Source organism: Artemia franciscana, chromosome 5, assembly GCF_032884065.1.
Source record: "Artemia franciscana chromosome 5, ASM3288406v1, whole genome shotgun sequence".
Taxonomy (NCBI): Eukaryota; Metazoa; Arthropoda; class Branchiopoda; order Anostraca; family Artemiidae; genus Artemia; species Artemia franciscana.
In genome coordinates this window covers 58,477,017-58,504,639 of record NC_088867.1, presented here as the reverse complement: position 1 = coordinate 58,504,639, position 27,623 = coordinate 58,477,017, and the positions used below count along the sequence as shown (strand labels likewise).

The 27,623-nt window shown below is 34.3% G+C and overlaps 1 long non-coding RNA gene across 1 annotated transcript; it reads right to left on the bottom strand.

The window, feature by feature from the left end:
• Positions 1-9,326: 9,326 nt before the first annotated feature.
• Positions 9,327-17,644, bottom strand: LOC136027645 (uncharacterized). Its single transcript, XR_010617650.1, has 3 exons — positions 17,492-17,644; positions 15,400-15,545; positions 9,327-9,484 (listed from the first exon to the last, which is right to left on the bottom strand). It is a non-coding gene; the product is annotated as an uncharacterized LOC136027645 (long non-coding RNA).
• Between the last annotated feature and the right edge of the window lie 9,979 nt (positions 17,645-27,623).

Below are 27,623 nucleotides of genomic sequence, written 5' to 3'. Positions count from 1 at the left end.
AGCGCCACCCCAACACCTAGTTGTTGGGGGCGCTTCGCGCCCCCCCCCCAAGCCCCCCCCGCGCGCGTAAGTCGTTACGCGCCATATTAGTTACGCGCCATTGTAGTTGTGTCCCTATGTCCCACCTGTGAATATAGATATATATATATATATATATATATATATATATATATATATATATATATATATATATATATATATATAATATATATATATATATATATATATATATATATATATATATATATATATATATATATATATATATATATATATATATATATATATATATATATATGTTTTTAACTACGTAAAACTTGCGATATATATATATATATATATATATATATATACTAGCTGTTGGGGTGGCGCTTCGCGCCACCCCAACACCTAGTTGTTGGGGGCGCTTCGCGCCCCCCCCCCCCCCAAGCCCCCCCGCGCGCGTAAGTCGTTACGCGCCATATTAGTTACGCGCCATTGTAGTTGTGTCCCTATGTCCCACCTGTGAATATAGATATATATATATATATATATATATATATATATATATATATATATATATATACATATATATATATATATATATATATATATATATATATATATATATATATATATATATATATATATATATATATATATATATATATATATATATATATATATATATATATATATATATATATATATATATATATATATATATATATATATATATATATATATATATATATATATATATATATATGTTTTTAACTACGTAAAACTTGCGAATATACAACATTGTTTGCTGTCCCATTGTCTGTGCATATAAATAGATTGTCAGGTTTACCGACTCTTGAACATGCAACATATAATGGTCCATGGGAAAACAATCCGTATTCAGATCTATACCTCATGATTCTAATGATTGCCCTTGAGCTTTGTTGATGGTGATTGCTAATCGACCATTCCCCTGAGTCGCCATCGTCATTTATATATCCCCCTGTGCACCCCGGCGTCCCCTTTGTAGTTATATCCATGTGTCCCGGTCGTCGTCATTTATACTCCCTGTGTCCCGGTGCTTTGTTGATTGCTAATCGAACATTCCTTTTGTCCCGGTCGCTTTCTCTTTGAGTGTCGTCATTTATTTAGATTGTCAGGTTTACCGACTCTTGAACATGAAACATATAATTGTCCATGGGAAAAAAAATCCATATTCAGATCTATACCTTATGATTCTAATGATTGCCCTTGAGCTTTGTTGATGGTGATTGCTAATTTAACATTCCCTGTGTCCCGGTCGTCATTTATATTCCCAGTATCCCGGTCGTCATTTGTGTCCCAGTGTTCCCCTTTTAGTTTTTTTTTATTGGTTTTGACCTTTCTTTAGGTTTTTCAGTTTTTTTCTTTTTTCTTTTTAGTTTTTTTTGAAGTTTTTATCTTTTTAGTTTTTTTATTTTCATTTATATTTTTTTAGTTTTCTTTTTCTCCTTTATTTTTCAGTTTTTTTCCCTTTTTTTAGTTTTTTTTTTCTTTTTTAGTTCTTTTAGTTTTTACTTTTTTTAGTTTTTTTTAGTTTTTTAGATGAAATTTTTTTTTTAGTTTTTTTCCTTTTTTTCTTTTTAGTTTTTTATTGGTTTTTACCTTTTTTTTTTAGCTTTTTTAGTTTTTTTCGTTTTTTCTTTTTACTTTTTTTTTTAGTTTTTATCTTTTTTATTTTTTTTATTTTTATTCTTAATTTTATTAGTTTTCTTTTTCTCTTCTATTTTTCAGTTTTTTCCTTTTTTTTAAGTTTTTTTTTTTAGTTTTTAGTTTTTTTAGTTTTTTTTTCCTTTTTTTCTTTTTAGTTTTTTATTGGTTTTTACCTTTTTTTTTAGCTTTTTTAGTTTTTTTTCGTTTTTTTCTTTTTACTTTTTTTTTTAGTTTTTATCTTTTTTATTTTTTTTTATTCTATTCTTAATTTTATTAGTTTTCTTTTTCTCTTCTATTTTTCAGTTTTTTCCTTTTTTTAAGTTTTGTTTTTAGTTTTTAGTTTTTTTAGTTTTTTAGTTTTTTTAGTTTTTTTAGTTTTTTTAGCTTTTTTATTTTTTTTATTAGTTTTTAGTTTTTTTTGTAGTTTTTGCCTTTTTTAGTTTTTTCAGTTTTTTTTTTTTAGTTTTTAGTTTTTTACCTTTTTTAGCCTAACCAGGATTTGAACCTGGGACCTGTCACCTGATCCACAGATCCACAGATCCACAGATCCACAGACAACTTATTTTTATATATATATAGAAGATATATATATATATATATATATATATATATATATATATATATATATATATATATATATATATATATATATATATATATATATATATATATATATATATATATATATAAACTAAAAAGAAAAAAAAACTAAAAAAACTAAAAAAGCTAAAAAACTAAAAAAAAGAAAAAAAAAGAAAAAAAATAGAAAAAAAGAAAAAAACTAAAAAAGAAAAACTAAAAAAGAGAAAAAATAAAAGAAAAAAAACAAAAAAAAAAGAAAAAAGAAAAAAAACTAAAAGAAAAACTAAATAAGAAAAAAAACAAAAAAAAGAAAAAACCTAAAAAGAAAAAACCTAAAAAAAGAAAAAATTTAAAAAAGGTAAAAAACAAAAGAAAAAAAACTAAAAAAAAACTAAAAAAGCTACAAAACTAAAAAACAGAAAAAACTAAAAAGAAAAAATATAAAGCATGTTGGTTTTTTGTATGTTTGAGGGTTTGCATATGACGTCTCAAAAATAAAGAAAATGAAAACTAAAAAATAAAAAAGGTAAAAAAAAAAGAATAAACCTAAAAAAAAAAAAAAGAAAAACAAAAAAATAAAAAAACTGAAAAAAGAAAAAACCTAAAAAGAAAAAAAACTAAAAAAGAAGAAAAAAAATTGAAAAAAAGAAAAACCTAAAAAGAAACTAGAGCTAAGAGCTCATATGGCACTTGTGACGAGGCGAGAAGAGCTAAGAGCCAAGAGATCATATGGTATGAATTATATGGTATAAATTCTATGAATCAATAGATTGATTTAAAAAGGAAAATAAGAGGCTTAATGCCGGTCAAGATTTAAAATAAGAGCTCTGAGTCACAAAATCCTTCTAAATATCAAAATTCATTAAGATCCGATCACCCACTCGTAAGTTATAAATACCAAATTTTTTCTAATTTTTCCTCTCCCTTTTGCCCCCCCCCCCCCAGATGGTCGAATCTGGGAAAACGACTTTATCAAGTCAAATTGTGCAGCTCCCTGACACGCCTACCAATTTTCATCGCCCTAGCACGTCCAGAAGCACCGAACTCGCCAAATCACGGAGCCCCTCCCCCCAACTCCCCCAAAGAGAGCGAATCCAATACGATTCTGTCAATCACGTATCAAAGACATTTTTTTATTCTATCCACCAAGCGTCATCCCGATTCCTCCACTCCAAGTGTTTTTCCAAGATTTCCCCCTCCAACTCCCTCCAATGTCAAAAGATCTGGTCGGGATTTGAAATAAGAGCTCTGAGACATGAATTCCTTCTAAAAATCAGATTTCATTACGATCCGATCATCTATTCGTAAGATAAAAATACCCCAATTTTCATCTTTTCCAAGAATTCCGGTTTCCCTCTCCAACTCCCCCGAATGTCACAGGATCTGGTCGGAATTTGAAATTAGAACTTTAAAGCACAAGATCCTGCTAAATATCAAATTTCATTAAGATCTGGTCACCCTTTCGTAAGTTACAAATACCTCAATTTTCAAAATTACCCCCCTCCCAATTCCACCAAAGAGAGCAGATCCGGTCCAGTTATGTCAGTCACGTATCTTAGACAGGTTTCTATTCTTCCCATCCAGTTTCATCCTGATCTCACCGCTTTAAGTATTTCTAAGATTTCCGGTCCCCCCAACTGCCCCCCTCCAATTACGCTTGATCCGGTTGAGATTTAAAATAAGATACCTGAGTTACGAGGTCCTTCGAAATATGAAGTTTCATGAAGATGCGATCACTCCTTCGTAAGTTAAAAATACGTCATTTTTTCTTATTTTTCAGAATTACCCCCCCCCCCCCCTTAATTTAGCGGATCCGTTCCAATTATGTAAATCACGTATAGAAGACTTCTGTTTATTTTTCCAACCAAGTTTCATCCCAATCCCTCCAATCTAAGCGTTTTCTATCATTTTAGGTATCCCCACCCCAAACTTCCCCCAATGTCACCAGATCCGGTCAGGTATTAAAATAAGAGCTTTGAGACACCATATCCTTCTAAATATCAAATTTCATGGAGATCCATTCACCCGTTTGTAAGTTAAAAATACCTCATTTTTTTTAATTTTTCAGAATTAACCCCCCCCAACTACCCCAAAGAGAGCAGATCCGTTCTGGTTATGTCAATCATGTATCTAGGACTCGTGATTATTTTTTTCACTCAAGTTTCATCCACATCCCTCCACTCTAAGTGTTTCCAAGTTTTAGGTTTCCCCCTCCCAACTCCCCCCCCCCCAATGTCACCAGATCCGGTCGGGTTTAAAATAAGAGCTCTGAGCCACGATATCCTTCTAAATATCAAATTTCATTGAGATCCGATCACCAGTTCGTAAGTTAAAAATACCTAATTTTTTTAATTTTTCAGAAATACCCCCCCCCCCCCAACTACCCCAAAGAGAGCGTATCCGTTCTGTTTATGTTAATCATCTATCTAGGACTTGTGTTTATTTTTCCCACCATGTTTCATCCCGATCCCTCCTCTCCAAGTGTTTTCCAAGATTTTAGGTTTCCCACCTCCAACTCCCCCCAATGTCATCAGATCCGTTCGGGATTTAAAATAAGAGCTCTGATACACAATATCATTCCAAACATCAAATTTCATTAAGATCCAATCACCCGCTTATAAGTTAAAAATACTTCATTTTTTCTATTTTTTCCGAATTAACCGGCCCCCCACTCCCCCCAGATGGTCAAATAGGGAAAACAACTATTTCCAATTTAATCTGGTCCGGTCCCTGATACGCTTGCCAAATTTCATCGTCCTAGCTTACCTGGAAGTGCCTAAAGTAGCAAAACCGGGACTTTAGGTTCCCCCCTCCAACTCCCCCCAATGTCATCAGATCCGGTCGGGATTTAGAATAAAAGCTCTGATACACAATATCATTCCAAACATCAAATTTCATTAAGATCCAATCACCCGCTCATAAGTTTAAAATACTTCATTTTTTCTATTTTTTGCGAATTAACCGGCCCCCCACTCCCCTCAAGATGGTCAAATCGGGAAAACGACTATTTCTAATTTAATCTGGTCCGGTCCCTAATACGCTTGCCAAATTTCATCGTCCTAGCTTACCTGGAAGTGCCTAAAGTAGCAAAACCGTGACCGACAGACCAACAGACAGACAGACCGACAGAATTGGCGATTGCTATATGTCACTTGGTTAATACCAAGTGCCATAAAAACTAAAAACAAGAAAAAGAATAAAGGTAAAAAACTAAGAAGAAAAAAAGCTAAAAAAACTAAAAAAGCTACAAAACTAAAAAATAGAAAAAACTAAAGCATGTTGGTTTTTCTGTATGTTTGAGGGTTTGCATATGACGTCTGAAAAATAAAGAAGAAAATTAAAACTAAAAAAGAAAAAAAAAGTAAAAAACTAAAAAGAAAAAAAATTAAAATAACTTAAAAAAGCTAAAAAACTAAAAAAAGAAAAAAACTAAAAAAGAAAAAAATTAAAATAAAGAAAAAACTAAAAAAATAAAAAATAAAGACAAACAAAAAAAAGAAAAAAACTAAAAAAGAAAAAACAGAAAAAGAAAAAAACTAAAAATAAGAAAAACTAAAAAAGAAAAAAACTAAAAAAGAAAAACCTAAAAGGAAAAAACTAAAAATAGAAAAAAATATATAATGTAAAAAACTAAAAAGAAAAAAAGCTAAAAAAAACTAATAAAGCTACAAAACTAAAAAGAGACTGAAAAAGAAAAAAAATTAAAAAAAAGAAAAAAATAAAAAACAGAAAAAACTAAAAACGAAAAAAAACAAAAAGAAAAACCAAAAAAAAACAGAAAAACTAAAAAAGAAAAAAAAGGAAAAAAGAAGAAAAAACTGAAAAAGAGAACAAATTAATAAAAAGAAGAAACTAGAAAAAAAGAAAAACTAAAAAAGAAAAAACTAAGAAAAGAAAAAAACTAAAAAAGAAAAACTAAAAAAGAAACTATATATATATAATATATATATATATATATATATATATATATATATATATATATATATATATCTTCTATATATATAAAAATAAGTTGTCTGTGGATCTGTGGATGGATCAGGTGACGTCACCTGAAAAAACTGGATCAGGTGACGTCAAAACTGAAAAAACTAAAAAAAGGCAAAAACTACAAAAAAAAACTAAAAACTAATAAAAAAAATAAAAAAGCTAAAAAACTAAAAAAACTAAAAAAAGGCCAAAACTACAAAAAAAACTAAAAACTAATAAAAAAGCTAAAAAACTAAAAAAACTAAAAAAAGGCAAAAACTACAAAAAAAACTAAAAACTAATAAAAAAAATAAAAAAGCTAAAAAACTAAAAAAACTAAAAAAACTAAAAAAAGGTAAAAAACTAAAAAAACTAAAAACTAAAAAAAACTAAAAAAAAAGGAAAAAACTGAAAAATAAGCTAAAATAAAGGTAAAAACCAATAAAAAACTAAAAATAAAAAAAAAAAAATAAAAAAAATTTTCATCTAAAAAACTAAAAAAAACTAAAAAAGGTAAAAACTAAAAAAACTAAAAAAGAAAAAAATAAATGACGACACTCAAAGAGAAAGCGACCAGGACAAAAGGAATGTTCGATTAGCAATCAACAAAGCACCGTGACACAGGGAGTATAAATGACGACCAGGACATAAGTAAAAAAAAAAATTAACAAAACTAAAAAGAAGGTAAAAACTACAAAAAAACTAAAAAGAAAAAAAAACTAAAAACTAATAAAAAAACTAAAAAATCTAAAAATCTAAATAAACTAAAAAAGAAAAAAAAAGGAAAAAAATAAAGGAGAAAAACAAAACTAAAAAACGAATGTATATACAGACCGGTACACCGGGATACAAATGACGACCGGGACACAGGGAATATAAATGACGACCGGGACACAGGGACACAACTACAACGGGGACACCGGGGGAAACAGGGGGATATAAATGACGACCGGGACAAAAAAACTAAAAAGAAAAAAAAACTAAAAACTAATAAAAAAACTAAAAAATCTAAAAATCTAAATAAGCTAAAAAAGAAAAAAAAAGGAAAAAAATAAAGGAGAAAAACAAAACTAAAAAACGAATGTATATACAGACCGGGACACCGGGATACAAATGACGACCGGGACACAGGGAATATAAATGACGACCGGGACACAGGGACACAACTACAACGGGGACACCGGGGGAAACAGGGGGATATAAATGACGACCGGGACACCGGGACAGGGAATGGTCGATTAGCAATCACCATCAACAAAGCTCAAGGGCAATCATTAGAATCATGAGGTATAGATCTGAATACAGATTGTTTTCCCATGGACCATTATATGTTGCATGTTCAAGAGTCGGTAAACCTGACAATCTATTTATATGCAAAGACAATGGGACAGCAAAGAATGTTGTATATTCGCAAGTTTTACGTAGTTAAAACCATATATATATATATATATATATATATATATATATATATATATATATATATATATATATATATATATATATATATATATATATATATATCTATCTATATTCACAGGTGGGACATAGGGACACAACTACAATGGCGCGTAACTATTATGGCGCGTAACGACTTACGCGCGCGGGGGGGCTTGGGGGGGTTGCGAAGCGCCCCCACCAACTAGGTGTTGGGGTGGCGCGAAGCGCCACCCCAACAGCTAGTATATATATATAAGTTGTATATATGCATGTTTGTTTGTTTGTGGGTTTGCATATGACGTCATTATAAGTATATTATGCTTTGTACATGACGTCATTATAAGATGACGCTAAAGACTGGGTCACTGGGACACAAATTACGACCGAGACACAGGGAATATAAATGAAGACCGGGACACTCAAAGATAAATTACAGACCGGGACACAGGGAATATAAATGATGACCGGGACACTCAAAAAGAAATTACAGACTGGGACACCGGGACACATATGACGACCGTGACAAAGGAAATATAAATGACGAAAGGGACACAACTACAACGGGGACGCCGGGGGGGCACTGGGGGGACATAGAAATGACGACGGGGACAGAGGGAATGTTCGATTAGCAATCACCATCAACAAAGCTCAAGGGCAATCATTAGAAAAATGCGGTATAGATCTGAATACGAATTGTTTTTCTCATGGACAATTATATGTTGCATGTTCAAGAGTCGACAAACCTGACAATCTATTTATATGCACAGACAATGGGAAAGCGAAGAATATTGTATATTCGCAAGTTTTACGTAGTTAAAAATATATATATATATATATATATATATATATATATATATATATATATATATATATATATATATATATATATATATATATATATATATATATATATATATATATATACAGGGACACAACTACAATGGCGTGTAACTAATATAGCGCGTAACGACTTACGCGCATGGGGGTCTGTGGGGGGGGGCACGAAGCACCCCCACCAACTAGGTGTTGGTGTAGCGCGAAGCGTCACACCAACATGTCTGAAATCTAGCTAATGTCGACATTCACCGGTGAATGTTCGAAATTCCTTTTTCTATAGTTTGATTCAATTATCTTTGTGAGTCAGCTTTTTCAGTCTTATGCAAGCTATGATGATAAAAGTTAAAGTTAGTTTAGATTATGTTAGTTTAGTTTAGGTTAAGTTAGATTAGGTTAAATTTGGTTCCAAATATCAGAAATGGGTTAAAAACCTAACTTCAGTTAAGCTTTATATGAAGCTTAAACAACGCATGAAAAAAAAACACAAATGCAACAAAACAAAGAGAAATACGAAAGGCAAATTTGTATTTAAATAAAATCTAATCACGTTAATATATAAGGCACAGACTAGAATCTCTGCTATATACTATTGTAAACGTATATGTATGAATTAATCTTTTGAAAACAAAAGGAAACAGACTTTCTATTTAAAAATCTGACTTATGACCTAAGTTTGAACTTAAAACATCCAGACAAAAACAAATCTAGAGGAAGTCAAAGGTAATAATTGAACGCAGGTCAGAGAAACTTTATTGGGCATTGTAAATTGTATAGGTGTATTACGAATTGATCCCTTGGAAAAAATCTTATACAGATACTGCACCTAAAGAGTGTGAATAAACCCAAAGCATAGATCTCTTACCTTTTTCTTCAAACAACAGTATAAAATAAAGAAAAGGCACAGGGAGCCATTGACAGCATTAATTTGGACAAGGGCAGTAGTGAAGTTTTTTTGAAATTTAGTGGAATCTTCCCAAGATTTTTCTTTCTAAAAAAAAAATAAATAAATAGAGGAGACATCTCACTTAAGTGTCATAACTCGCAGCTAATTGCTATCCTAAAAAAAAAAAAAAAAAAAAAAAAAAAAAAACCGGTGTGCTACATAACAGACGCACGAAGCGTCTCTGGAACATCAAATAGGTAGGGAAGCGTCATCTGAAACGTCAAATGCGTAAGGATGGTAATATACATGGGTATGGGGAAAGCTTTCTCCCACCCCTCCCCCAGTTTTCTATACATCTGACATTAAATTCATTTCAATTTATATTTTTACACTACTATTTTACACCTTACCCTCCCAGATAATGAGGCCTAAAACCACTACTGCAAATAGATTTACGTTTCTCACAAGAGAGCACAAATTTATTTTTCTCTTATTAACCCTGGAAGCCAATAAGCATTTCTCATTACAGAGATCGTATAAAGTCAATAAGTAATATTATTAGGGACATTTTTTTACGTATACCGATAAGTGTACCCTATTTTGCTTTGAAGTTGGGGGGGGGAGAAATTTGAAACTATCAAGAATTTTTTCAGGGAGGGATTAAGGGGACTGATGAATTCGTATTTAAGGGAAAGAGAAACTGTTTTCTCTATCCAGTTCTCACACAAGACTGAAACATAGAACTTCAAAAACGTAACCCCAAACACTATCAAGCGAAAAGTGAATCAAAAATTTGTCAAAGTTTTGAGTCTTTTTTTGATCACTCTCCATTACTCAGCTACATCCAATTTTGTCAGTATATAGTTAATGTCCTATACAGACATAGTTAACTGTACTAGACATTGTTCATGTCCAAAGAACATATTACAATGTACCAGGATACAATAGCCAGGATGTACAAAGTGGTTAGGCCTACACTCTCCAAATTTATGACATAAAACAAAATGCTTTTGGAAAAAAGTCACTCATCACCAAATTAGTGCTAAGACTTAAATCTACTATATATTTTATATATTTTATATTTTATCTTATATATTATATTAATATAATATATTATATAATATAATATAATTATATATTATATAATATAATATATTATATTATATTATTTATAATATAAAAATATTTTATATTATATATTTTACGTTCGGTGTTGTATGTTTTTGGGGTTGCTTGCTCTTTCTTGAAGCAAACTTTCTGAAAATGCCATCAAAATTCTTTTATAAGAATTGATTAGATATGATTGATTTTAGAAATGATGTAGAAATGATGTTAGAATTATGAGGAAATGATTTTATTAGCTCTTGATTTCACTTGCCACAGTCGAGATAACAGACACAGTGTCGCCTTTTTCGTACACACTCAGTTCCAGCTTCCGAAATTGAGACAAAACCTCGATCTACGTGTATCAAATATTATCAATTATCAGATGAAAATATGAAGTGAACAGAATGAAAACTTTGGGCTTTTGAAGGTCTGAAACCGAAACAAAAACCAAGCTGTCAAGCACCCAGGCTAAATTCATTTAGTTTGAAAATTTATATCCCGGCTCAATAGTAGCCGAAACTCTAGAAAACGGGAATTTTGATACCAATAGATATATCAAAAGAATTGGGTTATTATGCTAATTCCAAAAAAAAATTCTTAGAACTACTCCAAATTTATAAGAAAATAATACATTTCAAATTTCATTCATTTATGCCTAGTTTTACATAGTTGCCCGAGAGTTGTTGAGGAGATAAAAATCAGTAAACGCTAGTGTTGGAGGGAACAGTGCCAATAAACTCAAAGATTGCATTCTTAAATCTAAACTCTTCAAATAGGTCTGCATTAGATGGGAAGAGGATCTACTACTACTAATAACTCACTGCAGCACCAAGTCGCCTGAAGCCAACACAGCTACGCTTGCTCCTCCTCCAACCTAATCTATTCAAGGCCCCCCTCTTTACAATCTCCCAGGAAGTTCCCATTTCCATAGAATCTTTATTTATCACATCCTCCCAACCCAGACAAGGACGACCTGCTTTCTGTGTAGGCCCAGACGGTTGGCCAAAAAGGAAAATCTTCGACAATCTGTCATCCTTCATCCGCAAAACATGGCCTAGCCATCTCAACCTTTCTTTCATTATAGCCCTAGAAAGCGAGATTGAACCACATTTTTCGTACAACCTACTGTTTTAAATACGGTCAGTCAGCCGAGTTCCCAGAACAATCCGTAGGCAATTTCTCTGGAAAACATCTAGTAAATTTTCATCTGCTTTTCGGAGTGCCCATGCTTCAGAGCCATATTTGACCACTGTCATCACTTTAGCTTCCGATATTCTAATCTTTGTTTTCAGACTGATCTTTCTATTCTTCCAAACTTTTTTTAACTGTGAAAAAACACCCCGAGCCTTAGCTATTCTACTTTTAACATCTTCACTGCATCCATCGTGTTCGCTAATAATACTACCAAGGTAAGTGAATTTGCCAACCTGATCAATCTTTTCGTTATCCAACGTCACCTTTTCATCTTGACTTATTCCTAGTCTTAGCGACTTAGTCTTCTTCACATTAATTTTCTAGCCTACTCTAGCACCCTGAACTCGCAAAACCTCTAAAAATTCATTTATTTTGCTCACACTTTCATCTAATATGCTTAAATCATCAGCATAATCTAAGTCAAGGAGCATTTCTCCTCCCCATCTGATTCCGTGGTCTCCAATTGCCTTTCCTGTGCTCCTTAAGACGAAGTCCATCAAAATGATCCATATAAAGGGGTATAGAACACAACCCTGCTTAACTCCTGATTTAATACAAAACCAGTTGCTAACCTCATTTCCTACCTTAACCGAAGCAGTATTATTCTCGTAAATAGCACAAATCACTTGAATGTATTTTTCTGATATACCATATAAGGATAAGACTTTTGCTAAAGCTCTTCTATCAACAGAATCGAAAGTTTGCTCATAATCAATAAAACTAAGAACCAAAAGTGTTTAACAACGAAGGGACTTCTCAATTATTAACCTAAGAGTGAAAACTTGGTCGACACATTCTCTACCTTTTCTAAAACCGCACTGTTCTTCCCTTAAAACTTTGTCTACAGCATCTCTCAGTCTAAAAAGTATCATATTACTCAGTAATTTGCTACCTAAAGAGACCAGACTAATGTCTCGATAACTACGACATTTACTCTTGTCACCTTTCTTATACAGTGGTTTCATAAACCACTTTTCATAAACCATGTTCATAATCTTCAGTAGCGTATTCCTAACCTCAGAGCCACCATATTTAAGAAACTCATTTATCACACAATCAGGATCTGGAGCCTTATTATTTTTTAATCCTTTTAGTACTGTCGCTAATTCTTCCTCACTAAAAAAATCATTCTTCACATGCAAGGTATCACAAACTTTTTAATTTTCATCTGTATCTTTTCCTGCAACTGTATCTCGGTTTAGCACATTCTCAAAATGTTCCACCCATCTTTCTTTAATATTTTCCTTATCACTAATTTGGCCCCATTTCTATCTTTAACTGGGACTAGTCCGGATTGACGACTCCCTTTCAATTTATTAACATGCCAGTATAATATTTTACTATTATGCTGTCTAGCCGCATCTTCCAGATCCTCAGGAATTTTATCCATGGCCTCCACTTCACATCTCTTTAGTTCATATGTTAATGCTTTCTCCACTTTCTTAATATTCTTTTTGTTTTCATACGACCTATCACTCAGATAGTTCTTGTACAAACCCCTTCTAATCTCTATTAAACCTATAGCTTTTTCACTAATATTCCTAGTTGCAGTTTTAGCACTCTTACCTAAGACTCCGTCAGCAACTTCACAGATTGCTTTTCTAAAATTATTCCATCCATCTTCCACGTTGTCAAATTTTAAACTCTCAAGTTTAGTATTCAACTGTTCGTGGAAGTTTTTTCTCAAATTTTCATCCTGGAGTCTACCAACATCATAACTTTCTGGGAGGTAGTTACCCTTCCGAAATATCAGCTTTAAATTACCCTTAGACACTACTAGATGGTGATCTTTACTTTTAACATCAATAACATCACTCCTATACACCCTAGTATCTTGTACTGATCCTGCTAGTCTTCGGTTTACAATAACATAATCAATAGGGTTTGCTGTCTTACCATGACGTGAATATCAACTTATGGGCCATTTTGTGACCAAACACATTATTGGTTATAACTAGGTTGTTATGCCTACGAAATTGCAAAAGTTTATAGCCATTACTGTTTTCTCTTCCTACGCCAAATTTACCTAGGCTAGGATACCATCTATCCCTATTTCTACCAATCTGGGCATTAAAATCTCCTAGCAAAAACAACATATTTCTACCTGGTACCCTGTCTATTTTCTCCTGTAACTGTAAGTAAAATTCATCTGAGTCACTAGTATCTCCATCAGTTGGTTCAACAGGGGCATATACTATTATAACTGATATCCTGAACTTTTTAGTCATAAAATGAGCAATTAGTATTCTATTATTAATACCTTCCCAGCCTAAACAAGACTTAGCAGCTTCCTTAGTCATCATGAGCCCTAATCCCTGTTTATGTATCCCATCCTTCCTGCCTGAGTAAACAAATTCTATGTCACCTATATTCATGCTTCCTACCCCTGGGATATGAGTTTCTGAAACTCCTATTAAATCCAGTTCAAACTGTCTGAATTTGTCAGTCAAAATGTCGATGCGATAGTCATTTTTTAATGTCGTAACATTCCAAGTTCCAATTTTCATGTTCTTTAAATCCTTGAAATTATTTTGGCCTCAGGAAAAGCAATGATCCTGGATATCAGTGCAGGACGGGGACCAACATATCTTCTCAAGTCTACACCGAAGCGCTTAAGCTGGCTTAGAACCGGATAGCAAGAAGTCCCTGGGACCTCCAGTAAGTTGGAGGCTTTGTGCAATCCTGGGCCCATCTTGGTCACAACATGATTTTTAGCACGTGGTGATGCTCTTCTATCAACAAGATTCGATATCCTGCACAGAAAGTCCCAAGCCTATTACCTCCGTCTCACTATATATTCATGCCTACAAATATTATGCTACTACGGGGAGGCAACCCATAGTAGATAAATTAGCTAGGAAGAGGTTTTTCAGCCCGAAAACGCCTATAATGTTCAAAAAATAGAGTTTGTCCATGAAAACTAAAGGCTGATGCAGGACCTAATGTAAGCTGTAAGGAATGTTAGCTGGCTAAAAGGACAGGCTCAAACAATTTATACTGCTAGTCGCAGTAACTGGTGGAAAAGCAAATTTTTTAAAAATTGACTACGCTCCCGTTGCTATAATTAATTTTTATTTACCAAGCTGTGTTAATAAGTGATCTCAGTCATTGTCTTGCAAGGTTTCCAAAAAAGCTACTTAATAGTTAAATTTAGAATCAGAATTTTCATTAAAGCTCTGAGGGTAATAATTTGAATTCAGCACAAAAAAATACTCCCTAGAAACACTTTCTACCAGCAGACTGGATTCACTTCCAGTCTGCCATCTGCCATCTGCCATGAAAAGTTGTCTTTTCACGAAAAACAGTAAGGTAGCTTTAAGATAGTTGCAAATAACGGAAATAATCTATGAAAAGCTAGGCCAGTTTTACTTCCATCACCAGAAAAAAAGGCTTTGGATTGATTATACTTTGCTCCCAAGTATGCCTGAACTTTTTTTTCGGGTAGACTGGTATTCTCGATTGAGCAAAGGTTCGAAAAAACTTTTGAAGATAGTTGAATTACTTGGAAAGAAGGGACTTTGAAGCACAAATCGTATACATCATAAAAAAGGGACACGGACATTTATACCCTTCCCCTGTGCACATACACCTTAGTGCTTCATATAAAAATGGTATGTATAATTAGATATATATAAATGAGTGAAATCCATTTTAAAATAGGGCTATGACCTCCGTTTCTCTTTTGCAGCGGTAGGTTGTTATATAAGAAATGAAATCACCTCCAGTTCCCATGTCGGCTTTTCTCTTTTCTTCTCATCTTGGTCCATTTTAACATTTTTGCCATCATTTGTGTAGTCGGGGGTAAATGGACTTGTCGGCATCGGACTTGCCGACGTGACCATCTGAGTCCATTTAAAACAGAGTCCTAGAAGAGATGATCGATTTAACTAATTAATTACTTTAAGATTTTAATTAATTACTGCTTGGTCATTGCTGTTAGGGGAATAACAGAATCTTTATTTAATTATTTATTTATTAATGCATCAAACGGTAAGCAATAGTGGTTGTCGCAATCACCTGTCAGTCACTAATAAATAAATCGCGCTGCACAATTTTAGCTTTCCATAGTCTACAAGAAATAAATCACAAAAAAAGAGAGCGTATTAGCCTATTATCCTATATTAATTGCATATTAGGCTCTAAAAAGTATTTGATACTCTCCTTCAACCTCAAGAAATACTCTCCTTCAACCTCTCGATAAACTAATCAGCTGTTAACCATCCTCATGCATTCGCAGATGACATTGGTGATTTAAGTGCTTTCTCCTTAGTTTAAATACGCAAATTTAGTTATAGTTATATTAACACTTAAAATCTATCTATATTTTTAATTTGGAACATTTTTAAGTTTGAATTTTAGTACTTTAATTTAATTCTTTAGTAAGATAAGAAGTGTTGCACGGAAGGACAGAAATGATACAAATGGTCAGAATTGATCCCACTTGTTCTTGGACGTCTAAGACTGAGTCAAAAGTATGTACCTCAAGTCCTACCCCAACTATTCAAACCTTTGGGGGGGGGGGTTGCTCAAGTGCACAACTCTTTGGATGTGGGAAAATAAATTTTTAAAATGTTGTTTTACAAATGAATATAAAGAGCAACGTGTTAATCTAACGAATAGAAACCATCCTGTAAAGGAGGGGTATTATCCTCGCTCTTTGCACTTCGGTTCCAACAAGTTATACATATCTCATCATAGTCTGAAACGTATAAGTAAGACAATAGAACAAATAAGAGGGAATAGAAGGGCGTCGGCCCCTCCTCATATATAGAATGAAATTCTCTTCATTTTGTCATGCGTCGAATGTTAAATTTTTTAATTGAATTTCGGTCAGTAATAATATCCTTAGTTATAAGTCCTAACATTGATATTATTTAATCCTACGTTTGGAGAAGTGGGGGAAGGGCTCTCACTTACCTCACCCCTTTCTCTTTACGTTAAAGGTTAACCTACAACTCATCCAAAAATCAAACTCTTCCCTGAAAAAGGTGCACCCTAATTTTGTTTTTACAATCAAGTCTAAAATTTAAAAAAAAGAAAAGAATTTTTCAGGTTTTAAATTCTAGATTTTGAATTGAAAGAGGTGCTTTATTGGAGCTGTACTACCTCCCCCAAAATTGGGTCAATTTTGTCAAAAAAAAGTCGCCCAAAATTGCAAAAGAATATTGTGCTTATGTTTGGCTAAACGCAATCAAGTTCCTTAATTATCGAGGGACTGCCCGTACACAGGGAAAGGCAACATTTTCGGTTTCTAGTCCCCTCCCCAAAAGACTCTAGATCTTAACTGCTTTTATTGCAATTTCTTAGATCTACTATATATCTTACATATTTTAACCATTTTGTTCCCTCCTCTTAAAACAAAATAAGACATAGGTGCCTGCCGGGACATCATTTTGGGATAGCTTGGCTGGCATTAGTAAAAGGACGACATATGCCATTTTGGTCGAAAATGAGCTGTCTATATGTCAAGAGTCAACTTAGCACGAGGAATCAAATGGTAGAGTCAGAATTGTCAATTCTCGTACCGTTGAAAAAAGAAAAAAAATTGACATACGCCAATAAGAGGCGTTTGTCTGGTTTGTCAGGTCCTGTTGCAATTACGAATAACAGAAGAAAATCATCTTATGGAGCTATAACATGGGACCTGGGATTTGTCTCCTTTTTTGTCAAGGAAAAAGGAGGCATACGCCAAAAAATGGAATAATTTTGAATTAGGTTAGAATACAAAAATTTCATTTATGGGCTACACATGAAAATTTCATTTAAATTTTATATAATTTGAAATGCTCTTTTATTAAAGATAACGCTTACCGAACAAGATGAAAACCCAAAAACAAAGCGAGTGCTTAAACATTGCCTTCTGCTAATTTTTAATCACCTTTAGAATAAATTACTAGCACACAAGTATTGCAACTAAATTTCTTGATTCTGGTATGATATTACAGAACGAAGGAGCTGATGAGAATTTAAACCAGATACGTCATGCAAAGTTGCTAAGCAAAACATTAATTTAGCCATTTAGCAAACAAATGGTTTGAAACTATAAATTTGGTCAGACAAATTAGAACAGTCATATGTCCTAGATTTTCTAATAATAAGGATTAAAGTATGTGTGTATGGACTGGCAACTAAAATTTTATTTTATTCGACTAGGTTTTTAGACTATTAGCCAGAGGGGGACAACTGTGAAGCAACCCCATTTCAGCGTCTGATAATAAACACTCGACAGTTACGTGAAGGAGAAAACAGAGCCTCAGCGCTATGACTTAGCGCTCCTACAGCCCCTTTTACGTTCGGTGTTTTACGGACGAAGTGGGAAGCAAATTACCCAATGAAACTGCAAGAAAACGGCTGATTTTCTCAATACAATCAGAGGCATTGGTATAGTGTTAACATTGTAAAGATTCATATTTGTTCAGTGTATTGTTTGTTTCCTCCTTCACTCTTTTAACCTCCGACCACTCTGCATGAAAGGGAGGGTTTTTGAAACTTTGAAGGAGGCGCATTTGATTGCAAACTGAAAGTTGGTGTATCTTTTATAAGAATCACAAGTGATCGGAGGGCAGTCATCCCACTCTCATGTTCTTTTCACCAACTCTGTTTTTTAGAATATTTTATCCCCTATACCTCCAACAGATCCGGTTATAATTTTGAAGACAGCCATTTCGTTCTAAATTACCCGAATGTCCAATAAATATTCCTCCGTAAAATAACCTCACAACCTCGGGGGACAAAAGCCAAAATAATGCAAATCATCACTTGTTTGCAAACAGGCTTTGCATTTGACAAAGGGGACATGTTTCATTCTTGGGTTTGCGATCTAATCTAAACTTTCAGGCACCGTTATTTCGCCAAGAGGGCAACCCCATTGGTTGTGGGAGTGAGAGGACCTTAGGACTTCGGGAATGGTCTAAGAAATTTTTGTGACTGATTAGGTTGAACTTTACAGCCGTAAGTTTCAGAGACAAATGCATATAATGAACAAAAGTCATATGGGGTTAAAGGCCCACACAAAATGGGAAGCAAAAAGTTCCATTTTTTTTTTTATTGAATCGAAACTTATGTCCTTAAGTAATTTGGCTAAGAGGACCTAAATACAGATTTAAAAATCAAAGAGAAATTTGAATACCCTGAAAATAAAACATGACAAAGGGGCAAAAAAAGCACCAGCAAATTTTGTTTGAAACGGCTCACAACGCTTTAGACCAATTAGGTCAAGAGAGCCCTAATCTACAAATGAACTTTTAGTGGGAGATACGGGTCCCTCTTGGATGAAACCCTAAAAGAACAATTTTTTTTCAATTGGTTTGAAATTTGTATCCTTGAATTCCTGGGCCCACGAAGATCCCAATGTAAGAAACAACTGAAGAGGAAATTGGGACCCTAAAAAATAGGTATAAAAACAGACTGAAAATCATTTTTTAGCTGGGTTCAGAACCCAAATATGGGGCCCAAAAGGGGCTAAGAAAAACTTTTCATACCGGCTTAAAACTTTCAAGAGTCGCTACCTGGAGCAGTAATGGTTTTAGGCCTCATAATTTAGGGGGGGGGCAATATATACCACCGGAGTGTAGAATATGAAAAGAAAGGATTCAATATCAAACTTCAGATGTACTGGGGGACGGCAGCCCTCCCCCCCCCCCAGCCCTACGTCTAGAACCACCTCTGGCAAATTCTAAGGGGGCTAACATTTCGTTGGGTGAGAAAAAATTGTTAAAGAGCCTTTTAAACTTTGCAGGTGGTTCATTTGACTGGATCAAAAATGGTAACTTCCTCCTAAAGGGGACAAAGGAATAGGTGAGCTATAGAAAGTGTGCATATTCGTGCAAATCAGATCAAGAGTAGTATTTCCTTTGGTTGTTGGTATTTTTAATTTGGTGCCCACCTCGAGTCACATTGGCGCCCTTGGTCCAGTGGCCCCCTTATCCAAGATCTTGCTCTTGATCTGCTAGAGAAGAAATGAAAACGATTGCACGATCAGTTTACGAATCATTTCGTCATAAAATTATAAGATAAACCTCGTTTTCAGAAAAAATTAATGATATAATTAAACTTGCTAGATCTTCATCTTCAGATTGTTTTTTCTGTTTTTGGCAGATTTTTTTATTCTCTTTCTTAAGAGCCCATCAATTTACGGTACGGTTTCTGGGAGTCATTGATAGGGTTATGATAAGGATGGGTCACGCGAGGGGAGACACATTATAAAGGGGGTCTTGGCTGTTCAACACACGCTTGAACAGTATTTTGACCGTGTTTCGGCAAAACGCCCTAAACTGAGATGAGGCAAAACATCCAAGACCATCCATTTTCAGTTTCATCAAGAAAACGCTGAATCTCTACTTAGGGTGTATTTTTGAGAATGTTTTTCTTATTTTTCACTGCTTAACGGGAAATTTTACAAAGAAAAATGACCTAACTGGTTCTAACGAGAGGAATGCTCAGATTTTATCATTTAGGACTTGATTGAGCGCTTGAGGTCAATATACTGATCAAACAGAATTAACGAAACCTTATAAATTTGTTTAGAAAAAAAGCTAACTCAGAAAAGTAATTTTGTCAAGACACTGTCAATTTATTGTCGACGAGTGTTGAGAAAAATATCAATTATTTTGGGTCACCTACCTTCACTATTATATTTTTAAAGAGTTTTCTTTAACAAGAAAAAAAACAATAAAATTTCTTTCAGATGCCTTAAATCTGTCGTTTCCGTCAAAAACTACTTCAAAAATTCCCCTCAAAAATTCAAAAACTCTGACGATAACTTCAAGTTTGCCGTTACTCGTTGCCTCTGGTTCTCACACAGATTCGACTACAGAGACACTGTCTACCAGCTCCACCAAGGACAACAAGCTGTCACTACCAACTTTTTCCCACAATTCTGACACTCATTAAAGTGAAACATTCTGATCAGCTCACAGAAGGATCGAGAGATGACACAATATTCAAGATGCAGCAGACGGAGATGACACACCCAAGCAGCAGCACATCCTCCTCGCTTGACACTGGCATCACACCCTTCTCTGACTTCGGTTTCGCAGTGATACTAAAAGAAACAAACCAACTAACATCTGGAGATATTGCATTTTTTCTTAACGAAAGATGGAAGCCAAAGAACCAAGCCGAAGTTCCGACTTCAATACAAAGACGAAAGGGGGGTGAACTTACTCTTCGACTTCCCATCGATTTTCCTGGCTTGTGGTGAGCCGTTACCAAGAAATTGAGAGACTTTGGTATAGTGTTTGTGTCATAATGAGAATCTCCAATAGTAATGGAGGGTGGTTGGCTCTGTCTGGGGGTAGGAGTGGGGGGGGGGGCAAAAAATGCGTCGGGTCGTCTTTTAAACCCCCCAAAAAGACCACTCAAATCTAACTGGAAAAGATGGCGCACTTACAAAACATGCCAATTCACAGTATCATATGAATCACCAGTGCAGAGTTGTAGCGCTTTTAGCTTCGTTCAAGCAAGACCATCAAGATATCAGGAATGCCTTGGACTCTGAAAGAATAAAACAATTACACCAGAACCGTGAACTATTTACAAGCATTGTGGAAACAACTAAACTTTGCGGGGAACAGAATATACCCCTCCATGGCTACCGATTATCGATGGTAAACTCGATAATCAGGGGCCTATTTTATTCGCAGCAGAAAATGATGGTAATTTCCGTCACCTACTTCGGTATCGTGTTCATGGGGGTGATTCGCTGATTCAAAGGGTTGTAGATACTACACCCGGAAACAAAAAATTCACCAGTAAGCAGATCCAAAATTAACTAATCGGGTGGAGAACTTATAAACTCCGAAGCAGTCAGAAAAGAGAACACAGCAAGAGTTTGGTGTCTCATTGCTGACGAATCCACAAATAGACAGACAAGGGAAGTCATGGTAGTAGGGTATCGTTATGTTTACAAATCAGAAAAGGGTTACGTAGTCCGAGAAGATCCTGTTGCCATATTCGACGCTTTTCAAACCTTAGCGGGGCTCTCTGAAGATGAAAAGACCAACACCAGCCAAAATTTTGAAGAAAGGCTAGACGGCAAAAGCCTCAGCACACTACTTTTAAGTGAAGTCACCAAATTTGGCTTATACATGACAAAGTGCATCGGCCAAGGTTATAACAAAGCCGCTAGCATATCATGCTTGGTAAATGGGGTGAAACAAAGCGTAGTTACCAACTTGCAGATTAATTTCATTGCGTAAGCCCTGCCACTAATCTTTCGTGCTCGAAGACAGCTTCTGTCCCAATTCTACGGAATGTGCAAGATGTCGTACAAGAAACTATTTGTCATTTCAGCTCGAGTGCCAAACGAACAAAGCTTCTGAAGAAACATCTAATGTCAGGCAACTGTAGAGCTGAGACCCTGATTGGTCTTTGTACCACAAGATTTATAGAGAGGCATGGGGCAATTAGTCGGTTCTGGGATTCCTTGTCGTCTATTATTTCTTTTCTGGGTGAGATGGAAGGCTGGCTTGACCGAGAGGCCAGCAGTAAAGCACATCTACTATGTTCTTGCATTTAGAAACCAGATACGTTGATTGGACTGGTCTGCTTGAATTCGTTTTCATCTCTAATGAAGCCATAAGCAGCGTCAAGACAACAATAGAGGAAATGTGAGCCCGTGCAAAAACTGAGTTCCAGTGTCTCTATACGGAAGTCGAGAACATGGCAAAAACATCAATGTTGCCATAAAAGTCCTCCAACCGCGCATAGCCTCGCGCTCTGTGTACCGAACGGGAGTACCGAATCTGGATCCAGAAAGCCAATGCAGGATGGCAGCATTCATCCCAGCCATTAGAGCCATTCTTCATTTCCCGGTAAGATACAACTCCCATTTTCCTCATGCGGCTAAACTTTCATCACTATTTCCAACAATTGCCCATCGCAAGAATTGCGACGATCTGAAGGAAGAGTACGAGAAGTACAAGGACCTTTCAACTTGCGCATGAAGTGATTTGAAAATGAAATTCCAGATATGGAAGAGCCACTGGTCGAAGGTAGCAACGGAGTAGCCGAAGAAGGCTATTTCGGCTCTCATCGGCTGTCAGGAGCAGATTTTTCTGAACATCTTTGCATTGCTCACAATCCTTGCGACGCTTCCAGTTTCAACATGTGAGGTAGAGACAATTTTCTCCAAGGTCGACATAATGTGTTCTGCACTCAGAAGCACAACGTCTGAGGAGAGGTTTGAGGCGCTGTTGCTTATGCAAGTATACAGGAACGAACTGCCGAAAACAGAAGATGTAATAAATTTGTTTTTAATCTGAAAAGCTCGGAGACTGAGTCTGATACTCCAGTATGGCCTTTTCTTTCTTTTTGTTAAATTTTTTTGCACCTTGAATTAGATAGAGGAAAGGAGAATAACCCAGCTACAACTCTTTTCATCTCATGATACGAACCAAATCTACAGAAACGAGACTTACAGACTAACCGAAAAATCTGTCAAGAAGAGAATCGGGTCCGAAAAAAATAAGGAATGCTATTACCGCTAGTAGTGATATTTAGATTAGTAAGGTGATTTAGGTGATGTAGAATAGATGTGATGGGATGGTATGACACAGATTAGTAGAGATGGGATAGTATGAATTAAATTAGTACGGATAGGATGATCTATTCCTATTGCAGTTTCCAATTTTTTTTATTATTATATTTTGTATAGTGGAATGGCTATTTAAGCATCCTTTGTCTAATCCTTAAACTAATCCTAGAAGGATTTGGGGTAACTATATTCTGATTCTTAGAATAACAAAAAAAAAAGAAAGAAAGGAGAAACATCACTTGCTTCCCACGCGAAAAAGCGATTTTCTTGCTGCTCCTGATGGGAGGGGGGATTTAATTCTCTTAAATAGGGTTTTCGGCTATGATAATTCCAATGGTGTTTATTTTGATGTGACCACATTTTCGGGGTTTTCAGGGCGTTTTTTGAAATTTCCTCAAGCCGTTTATTAGCAGCAAACTTTTCCCCTTAACATTTTTCGAAGTAATAGTTACCACTCCTGAAACAGCTTCACATGGTAATTCTTCTTCACGTGACAGATTTTTTTTTTTAAAGTTTTTAATTTTTCAGTTACTATGGGTCAGGGTTCATTCCAACCATGATCCTATAAAGGATTTTTAGGCAACCAAAGTCTAATCCTATGAGGGATTAAATAAAAAAACAAAACAATTTTTTTAACTGTATGTAAGGAGCGACATTAAAACTTAAAACGAACGGAAGTTATTCCATATATGAAAGGGGTTGTCCCCTTCTCAACGCCCCGCTCTTTACGCTAAAGTTCGACTCTTTGTCCCAACTCTACTGTTTAAAACAATAAAAAAACTTTAGCATAAAGAGCGAGTTGTTGACAAGGGGACAACCCCTTTCATATACGGAATAATTTCTGTTCAATTTAAATTATAATGTCGCCCCTTACTTGCAGTTAAAAGAACTTTTTTATATATTTAATTTCTGAACGTTTTTTAACTAAGCCATGTTTTGATTTTGGCTCACTGCTCATGAATAAATAAAACAAAATTTGCATTTCATTTAATTTTGCTAAATGGCTTTCTCATAGTTTTAATCGGAAAATTTTGCTAAAAAAAGAAGGATGGGGGAGGAGGCTTAGTTGCCCTCTGATGTTTGGTTACTTGAAAAGGCAAATAGATTTTTTTTTTCAAACGTTTTGCTAGTAATAAACATACGTACCTTACGAATTAGCTTATGTGACGAACTTTTATATTTGTGTATTTTTATTTCGTATATGACGGGGTTTACCCCCTCGTCAATACCTGGCTCTTTACATTAAAGCTTGAATTTTGTCCCAAATCTTTAAGAATGGCCCCTAAATCACAAAGGCCGTAGAATGAATTGTTGAAATTACTAAAACTACTTTAGCGTTAAGAGCAAGGTATTGTGGGGGAGACAAAAAACCTTATATACGTAATATTTTTTGTTTGTTTTAAGTTTTAATGCTGCTCCATACTTGCAGTTGAAAACAAATTATTTTTTCATTGTTTTTTTTTAATAATAATAGAAAATTCTGCGCCCCCTTCATGGAAATTGTCTTCCTTCATGATAAATTCCTCCATTTGAAGATCCTCCCATGTAACCCCCTCATAACCCATTTAAAATACGCATTAAAATAGGATTCTTTTGATATAACTATTGGTATAAAAATTTCGGTTTTTAGAGTTTTGGTTACTATTGAGCGGGGTCGCGCCTTACTACAGTTCGTTACCACGAAATGTTTGATTTTTAGGTATGCATTGAAAACAGTTTGATAACACAAACTCCAATCTGAAACTATTTCCAGTTATAATTTAATGTCAAGCTACAAAAAAGATGCATCGTGTTTTGTGAAAAACACTAAATTCCAAGGCTCTTCAAAATCAAATCAAACAGTACGTGGTAACAGTTCGAGGAGCGACCCGGCTCAATAGTAAACGAAACTCTAAAAACCGAATTTTGATGCTAAAAGATACATCAAAAGAATTGAATTTTCATGCTGATTTTAAATATATAAGTTTCATCAAATTTAGTCTTTGTCATCAAAAGTTGAGAGCCTGAGAAAATTTGCCTTATTTTGGAAAATAGGGGGAAACACCCTCTAAAAGTCATAGAATCTTAACGAAAATCACACCATCGCATTCGGCATATCAGAGAAAATATATAGAGAAAATTTCCAAATTTCCCTATAGAGAAAATTTCAAGCTCCTATCTACAAAATGTGGAATTTCGTATTTTTTGCCAGAAGACAAATCACAGGTGCGTGTTTGTTTGTTTGTTTTTTTTTTTGTTTTTGTTTTTTTTCCCAAGGGTCATCGTATCTACCAAGTGGTCCTAGAATGTTGCAAGAGGGCTCATTCTAACGAAAATAAAAAGTTCTAGTGCCCTTTTTAAGAGACCAAAAAATTAGAGGGCACCTAGGCCCCCTCCCACGCTCATTTTTTTCCAAAAGTCAACAGATCAAAATTTTGAGATAACCATTTTGTTCTTCATAGTCGAACACCATACAAACTATGTCTTTAGGAACGACTTACTCCCCCACAGTCCCTGGGGGAGGGGCTGCAACTTACAAACTTTGACTAGTGTTTACATGCAGTAATGGTTATTGGGAAGTGTACAAACGTTTTCAGGGGGATTTTTTTGGTTTGGGGGTGGGGTTGATGGGAGGGGGCTATGTGGGAGGATCTTTCCTTAGAGGAATATGTCACGGGGGAAGAAAAATTCAATGAAAAGGGCACAGGATTTTCTAGTATTACTATAAAAAAAAACAATGAAAAAATAAACATGAAAACGTTTTTTCAATTGAAAGTAAGGAATAGCATTGAAATTTAAAACGAACAGATATTATTACGCATATGAGGGGTTCTAAAAATACTTTAGCATAAAGAGCGAGGTATTTAGGAGGAGATAAATACCTCGCCTTTATGCTAAAGTATTTTTAGTAATTTCAACTATTTATTTTACGGCCTTTCTGATTCAGGGGTCATTCTTAAAGAATTGGGACAAAACTTACGATTTAGTGTGAAGAGCGAGGTATGAACGAGGGTACAAACCCCCTCATATACATAATAAAAATATAAGAATGTAAAAGTTTGTTATGTAAGTTAATTCTATATTTTTTACTAATAAAAACGTTGGTTAAAAATTAAAAGTTCTAGTTGCCTTTTTAAGTAACCGAAAATTGGAGGGCAACTAGCCCTCCTTAACCACCCCTTATTTCTCAAAATCGTCTGATCAAAATTAAGAGAAAGCCAAAACAAGAATTAATATGCAAATTTCATTTTAATAATTTATGTTTGGAGAGCCAAAATCAAACATGCATTAATTCAAAAACGTTCAGAAATTAAATAAAAAAAAAAACTAGTTTTTCTAACTGAAAGTAAGGAGCAACATTAAAACTTAAAACGAACAGAAATTAATCCGTATATGAAATGGGTTGTCCCCTCCGTAATCCCTCGCTCTTTACGCAAAAGTTTGACTTTTTGCCACAATTCTACTTTTTAAAGCAATTAAAAGCTTTAGCGTAAAGAGCGAGGGGTTGCTCTTTAGGTCAGGTCTTAGAGCCAGACTGAGTTGAGACTCTTAGGTTGTTTTTTTATTGGGGGGGGGTGATCGGTAAAGGGACTTGTAGGTTATTTTTAAGATATAAGGGAAAGCTTTGCATCGGCCATATCGGCATACCGGCCATAAGAAACATGCAACAACACTAACACAGCAAATAAAACGTTTAGAAAGCGTTAGCTTATACAAACCCAATAAACAAGGGAAACGCCAGTCCCCGTTCACCTAATCCCCGCAGTTTAAGGGAGACTCTCCTCAGAGGTACAACGGTGCTTGTGACGGGGAACTGCCCCTCTTCTGCTTCCCTATTTGGGTTACTTCAAACAACTAAAAGCACTCCTTTCCCTCAATTCAAATCACTATAAAATCAGAATAATAACGATGCCAAAAGACTGTTCCTTTCACTAAATAAAATAATTCTTAAAAAAACTTGACAAACAGCTTCTTAATATCCAGAAAAAAGAGGTATGATTCACTTATAATATATTCTAAAACTACGCAGATCTTAATTAAAATGGTTGTTATCTTGCCAGATACCAAAAGAGCAATTTGCCAATTTCAATTTCAATTTCTGCCAACTATTCTGTTTCGCAATCACAGTCCTAAATAGTTTGTTTCCAAGTCCTAATTAGGAGAGATGCATAATTGATATGTGCTCAAGAGCTATATATATATATATATATATATATATATATATATATATATATATATATATATATATATATATATATATATATATATATATATATATGTACATATATAATATATATATGTATATATATATATATATACATTTATATATATATATATATATATATATATATATATATATATATATATATATATATATATATATATATATATATATATATATATATATATATATATATATATATATAT